We start from the raw sequence: 7,668 nt of genomic DNA, 5'->3' as shown, positions 1-7,668 counted from the left end.
TGCTCATGGGTAGGAAGAATCAATATCGTGAAAATGGCCATACTGCCCAAGGTAATTTACAGATTCAATGCCATCCCCATCAAGCTACCAATGACTTTCTTCACAGAATTGGAAAAAACTACTTTAAAGTTCATATGGAACCGAAAGAGAGCCCGCATCACGAAGTCAATCCTAAGCCAAAAGAACAAAGCTGGAGGCATCACACTACCTGACTTCAAACTATACTACAAGGCTACAGTAACCAAAACAGCATGGTACTGGTACCAAAACAGAGATGTAGATCAATGGAACAGAACAGAGCCCTCAGAAATAACGCCGCTTACCTACAACTATCTGATCTTTGACAAACCTGAGAAAAACAAGCAATGGGGAAAGGATTCCCTATTTAATAAATGGTGCTGGGAAAACTGGCTAGCCATATGTAGAAAGCTGAAACTGGATCCCTTCCTTACACCTTATACAAAAATCAATTCAAGATGGATTAAAGATTTAAACGTTAGACCTAAAACCATAAAAACCCCAGAAGAAAACCTAGGCATTACCATTCAGGACATAGGCGTGGGCAAGGACTTCATGTCCAAAACACCAAAAGCAATGGCAACAAAAGCCAAAATTGACAAATGGGATCTAATTAAACTAAAGAGCTTCTGCACAGCAAAAGAAACTACCATCAGAGTGAATAGGCAACCTACAACATGGGAGAAAATTTTCACAACCTACTCATCTGACAAAGGGCTAATATCCAGAATCTACAGTGAACTCAAACAAATTTACAAGAAAAAAACAAACAACCCCATCAAAAAGTGGGCGAAGGACATGAACAGGCACTTCTCAAAAGAAGACATTTATGCAGCCAAAAAACACATGAAAAAATGCTCATCATCACTGGCCATCAGAGAAATGCAAATCAAAACCACTATGAGATATCATCTCACACCAGTTAGAATGGCAATCATTCAAAAGTCAGGAAACAACAGGTGCTGGAGAGGATGTGGAGAAATAGGAACACTTTTACACTGTTGGTGGGACTGTAAACTAGTTCAACCATTGTGGAAGTCAGTGTGGCGATTCCTCAGGGATCTAGAACTAGAAATACCATTTGACCCAGCCATCCCATTACTGGGTATATACCCAAATGACTATAAATCATGCTGCTATAAAGACACATGCACACGTATGTTTATTGCGGCATTATTCACAATAGCAAAGACTTGGAACCAACCCAAATGTCCAACAATGATAGACTGGATTAAGAAAATGTGGCACATATACACCATGGAGTACTATGCAGCCATAAAAAATGATGAGTTCATATCCTTTGTAGGGACATGGATGAAATTGGAAACCATCATTCTCAGTAAACTATCGCAAGAACAAAAAACCAAACACCGCATATTCTCACTCATAGGTGGGAATTGAACAATGAGATCACATGGACACAGGAAGGGGAATATCATACTCTGGGGACTGTGGTGGGGAGGGGGGAGGGGGGAGGGATAGCATTGGGAGATATACCTAATGCTAGATGACGAGTTAGTGGGTGCAGCGCACCAGCATGGCACATGTATACATATGTAACTAACCTGCACAATGTGCACATGTACCCTAAAACTAAAGTATAATAAAAAATTAAATAAATAAATAAAAAGAAAAAACAAAACAAAACAAAACAAAAAAAAACTTAATCATAAGATCATGAACTTATGAGTAAGCTAAAAATCAAGTGGGCCAAATAATCAGATGATTACATTACCTATGACATGAAATAGAAAATACTGCTCATAAAAAGAATAAACAGAAATGTTTACTGGGCTGCCTTAATGTTTCAACTTTTCAGCCACAAAATAACTTAGACTTTCAAAATAAAGAAAGATATATCTGTTATATTTACACTAGTCTGAGTCCCAGTTAATTCTGGATACAGCCAACTGGGCTGGGTAAATGTCTCTTCAACTCAACTGGAATACTCTTAGAATGAACTGTCTAAACATTTAAATAGGTAGTTTGTAAAAAAATTTAAAGTGGCAGGTTGCTGCCAGTATTTTATCTACAGCTCTAGATAAAGTAAATAAAAATGCTTACCACTGAGTGCAAGTGTCCTTGAATACTGTACTGCTACAATTGAGAAGTGAAAAAAGGATTTGAACAATGCTTCCAGCACCTAAAATCATGCTGCTTTAAAAACGCACCCTATCTAAAGTCATTTTGGCTTTCCTGTAAATCAGTATGCCTGTATACTCATAACTGGTATATAAGATGACCGTTCAGGCAAGTCAGTTTTATCTTACTATTGTTTGAATTAAGATAAATATTTATGTTTTAAAAATTATATACCTTCAATAAGTCATAAAAGGATAAAAGCAGATCTAAGTTAAAACCCGGATTTGACTTGAAAAATTAAGTAAATAATAGTATAGTCTATTCCAATCAAAGCTTGGGAAATATGTCACAAAGTACTTTCTGTCAGAGTTAATAGGATTAACAAAGAGAAATTATTTTATCACCTCCTTAGAGTACAGGGCTTGCCAACATTTGTCCTCATGCCATTCACAGAAAACATTTGCTCAGCTCATTAGGACAAACCAACGAGGAAGCTCCCAGTCTGAGATGACCAGCCACTCCAGGACTTATGTGGCCACCAGAGGGCTGGCACGCCTGCAACCCATTGTAGTACAATGACTGGAAAGTTCTGCTTAGACTCTTCATGATCTTCCTTACCCTGTATCCCGTTCTCCCAGCCCCTCAAAATGCTATAGTTGTACTGCAGCTCTGTTCTCCATTGTAGTACTGTAATAGATAATGAAAAATAGAAGAGGGTAATGTGTAGGCGAGATAAAGGGGATGAAACAGTGTATTTTTGGCCAGTAAACTGTCTTATTTTGAGTTTGAGACTGTATACTTTCATCATTGTATCCCCTACAATCAAACACAATGCCGTGTGTATAGTTGTTGCTTATAGTTGACTGGATTGAAACTTTGGGTACCCATCACCACACCATTTTGAGTTCTTGCAATTCTAAGTGTCATAATTAGATCTTTAAATATACTTGGAAAAAGATGATAATAATTTCATAAAGGGAGATTGTGGTACTACTTACATAATATTTTTGCCTTTAATAAGTCTTATGATGATAAAATCCAGCCTAAGTTAAAACCTAAGTAGTGTGGATCAAAAATAAAACAATGTACCATTTTCCCAACATTGTTAATGAGTTAGTTTTTAGATTGAAAGAGCAAGTCAAAGTTTAAACCCCAAGTTGAACTAAGCCTCCGTTTTTAAACTGTAAAAAGGAAAATAGCAACAATAGTACAATAGTACATACCTCATAAGGCTGTACATATTATAAAAAATAATGCCTAAAGAATGCTTGTTATAGTGCCTGACACGGAGAAAACTCTTAACATTTTATCTATTACTTAGTACATCACCTTTATTCCATTGAACACATTAGCTCCTGAAATAACTTTTCAGTTTGTTATATCTCTTAACAGGTATTAAATAAGTTCAAAGACTATAGAGTACTACATAGTTTTTAAAAAATATGTCAATGTATGGCTTTGTATGAGCTGAACAAATTTTCCCTGATATAAATAGCACAACATGCTTTTCAAATTATCTTTTATTTCCATGAGAATGATACATTTCTTCTTAAAAATTAGTATCAAAATACATACTATTTAAATGAATTAATGTGATCGTTCATACAATCTTCTTCATACATTAAAATGTGAGGTTGACTTACAGTAGTCATATATATTAAGCCTGAACTGACTTTTTAATACAACAGTAATGTAATGGCCTCCTCTTCTTGAATCATGTGACAATGCCACTATTGAAATCACTAGTGGTAAAGTAACAATATTTATATAAATAAAAAACCTTGAAAATATTAAAGCTTTTTTAAAGATTCTGTAAAAATCTAATGATGTTATATGAAGTTTTTTTCAAGAACAAATGTTTGAGTGATAAGTAGTTGAGTCCTGCAGGAATTAATAACCAAGATTCCCTGTTCTCATGTTTACTATGTTCTAGTATAGGTACATAGACAATAAATAAATCAGTAGATATGTATAATATTTTACATAGTGATAGGTCCTATGGAAAAGTTAAAAGTTATGAAAAGAATACAGAATTCTATGGTTCATAAGTATTGAAAATATTCACTTCTTTTTTTTTAAACCAGATACAGGCTTACAAAATAGCCAGCTATTAACATTATTTTAGGAAGGAAAAGAAGATACTCGTTGAAGAAGGTCATGTTTTGAAAGTATGTGTGACAAATGACATAAATATTCAAATAAGCATTTTTAGGAAATCCTTTAACGTGAAAAATACACAAGTTACCCAGTAAGGACACAATTAGATAACATCAGATGCATAAAAGTTTATATTTCAGTAAAACACTCTCTGTGAAAAATGTGATTTAACCTTAATCTTAACTTTACATAGGTTGTTACAGATATCAGTGTGGTCTCTGTTTAGATTTATTCTAAAATAAAAAAATGTTAACAAGTTATCAACAAGGCAGAAAACTTGAAACTTGATTTTGTTAAAGAAGGGTATTTTTTTTTTAATTTAAGAATTAAGTACCTTACACTTCTCAAAAGAAGACATTTATGCAGCCAACAAACATGAAAAAAAGCTCATCATCACTGGTCATTAGAGAAATGCAAATCAAAACCACGGTGAGAAACCATCTCACGCCAGTTAGAATGGCGATCATTAAGTCAGGAAACAACAGATGCTGGAGAGAATGTAGAGAAATAGGAAGCTTTTACACACTGTTGGTGGGAGTGTAAATTGCAACCATTGTGGAAGACAGTGTGGTGATTCCTCAAGGATCTAGAACCAGAAATACCATTTGACCCAGCAATCCCATTACTGGGTGTATACCCAAAAGATTATAAATCATTCTACTGTAAAGACACATACACACATATGTTTATTGCAGCACTGTTCACAATAGTAAAGACTTGGAACCAACCCAAATGTCCATCAGTGATAGACTGGATAAAGAAAATGTGGCATATATACACCATGGAATACTATGCAGCCATAAAAAAGGATGAGTTCATGTCCTTTTCAGGGATATGGATGAAGCTGGAAACCATCATTCTCAGCAAACACACACAGGAACAGAAAACCAAACAGCACATGTTCTCACTCATAAGTGGGAGTTGAACAATGAGAACACATGAACACAGGGAGGGGAACATCACACACTGGGGCCTTTTGTGGGGTAGGGGGCTAGGGGAGGGATAGCATTAGTAGAAATATCTAATGTAGATGACGGGTTGATGGGTGCAGCAAACCAACATGGCATGCGTATACCTATGTAACAAACCTGCACGTTCTGCACATGTATCCTAGAACTTAAAGTATAAAAAATAAAAGAGTTAAGTGTCTGAAATAGATTTGGGATTAAAATTATTTGTATTTCATCTTTTTGGGGCAACTTAAAAAATGCTATTATCAATATATTCCATTCATGAATCTGAAATTCATGAAATGAAAATAAGATATCAGTGGTTTCCAATATATCTTTTTTAAGGATTCCCTTTGAAGACAAAACATTTAAAATGTATGTTAAAATGGAAAATCATTTCTTAAAAATCAGAAATTACATTTGTCTATTGTCATTTTCAGTGCTATTTAGAAAATATAAATTTAAGCTGACATTTGCCTAGTTATAAATTATGTTTCACCCATAAACCAAAGCAGTTTTGTTGAATCACACTCAGTAAGTTATCACTGAAGAAGTGACTGTACACTACCCTCTAGGCCAATGTTCAGGGGTCCCTGGAAAGGTGAGCAGTCAGGGGCTGCAGGTCTTCTGCTCTCAAATCAAAGCATCTGTTTTGTCACATATCAAGGTTCCTCATAAGATGCTATTTACAAATAAGTATTTCACAAGCTTTAAAAAATTCTGAAAAACCACTGATCAAGGAAACAGAAATCTACCAGAAAAAAAAAAAAGCCTCACAAACTTATTAATGATTCTTCTCCCTTGAGAAACTGACTAGGAGGAGCACATTCAGGTAATACATCTTTTCATTTTTGTTTTTTCATATTATTCTACAGAGATAATTTTGGGCACATTCCATCTAATTTCAAATCATACTACCTCATACAAGATTTTAAAAATAGTAATTAAAACACAACCTCTAAGCTGACAAAAATTCTTTGAAAAAAGTTGATGAAAACAAAAGTTTAAAACAAGTTTAAAACAAAAAAACTTGACTCAAACTTTGTGACTGGGCAACTCCTTTAAAAGTAAACATTCAGAAAAAACATTCAGAAAAAGTTCACCAAGTGTTTGAGTAAGTTTAGAGGGAGACAAGTAGAGAGGGGTTGGACACGAAGTGGGCATTGAAAAAGATAGAATTGGGGGATAAAAAACATGGGCAAATAATTATTTCTAAGAAAAAAGGAACAGAATGAGCAAAGGGATAAAGGAATGAACTGTTTCCAATGAGAAAGAACTCGATTTGGTCAGGACATAGTTGAAGGGCAATAAGAAATGATTGTGAACTGAGATTGTAGCCAGCTAATGAAAGGTTCTCAACACCGGAGTAAGAACTTGGGCTTTTTTTCAGTAAAAAAGAAGGAAGTGCAGATATACCTCCTTTTATTGTGCATCACCTTATTGCGTTTTGCAGATATTGTGGTTTTGATAAATTGGTTTCTTTCAATCCTGTGTCCAGCAAGTCTGTGAGTGCCATTTTTTTCAACAGCATGTTCTCATTTCATGTCTCTGTCGCATTTTGGTAATTTTTGCAATATTTCAAATGTTTCATTATTAAACCTATTTTAATGATCTGTAATCAGTGATCTTTGATGTTTTTGTAAGTATTTGGAGGTAGCATGAACCATACCCATGTAAGGCAGTGAACGTAATAAAAAAAAGTGTGTGTTCGGACTGCTCTACTAACCAGCTGTTCCCACATCCCTCTGTCCTTGAGACAAAATAACATTGAAATGAGGCCAATTAATAATCCTACAATAGCCTCTAACTGTTCAAGTAAAAGGAAGAGTCACATATTTCTCACTTTCAATCAAAAGCTAGAAATAATTATACCTAGTCATCAAGCATTTCTCACCAAGGACAATCTTGGAAAGTCAACATAGGCTGAAAGCTAGGTCTCTTGCACAAGTTGTGAATGCAAAGGAAAAGTTCTTGAAGGAAATTAAAAGTGCTATTTCCTTACTGTAAGTAATTGAAAAGTGTTCCAGAAAACATGAATGATAAGAAAATCAAACAGCCTTATTGCCGATATGGGAATGTTTTAGTGGTTTCAATAGATCAAACCAGCCACAACATTGCCTTAAGCGAAAGCCTAATCCTGAACAAAGCCCTAACATGCTTCAATTCTATGAAGGCTGAGAGAGATGAGGAAGCTATTGAAGAAAAGTTGGAAGCTACCAAGAGGTTGGTTAATGATGTTTAAGGAGATAAGTTGTTTCCATAATATAAAAGTGCAAGGTGAAGCAGTAAGTGCTGATGGAGAACCTGCAGTAAGTTATCCAGAATATCTAGCTAAGATCATTGATCAAAGTGGTTACAATGAACAACATATTTTCAATGTAGATAAAACAACCTTCTTTTACAAAAAGGTGCCATCTAAAACTTTCATAGCTAAAGAGAAGTCAATGCTTGCCTTTAAAGC

This window comes from Pan troglodytes, chromosome 6, assembly GCF_028858775.2.
Source record: "Pan troglodytes isolate AG18354 chromosome 6, NHGRI_mPanTro3-v2.0_pri, whole genome shotgun sequence".
Taxonomy (NCBI): domain Eukaryota; kingdom Metazoa; phylum Chordata; class Mammalia; order Primates; family Hominidae; genus Pan; species Pan troglodytes.
This window is presented reverse-complemented; position numbering follows the sequence as displayed.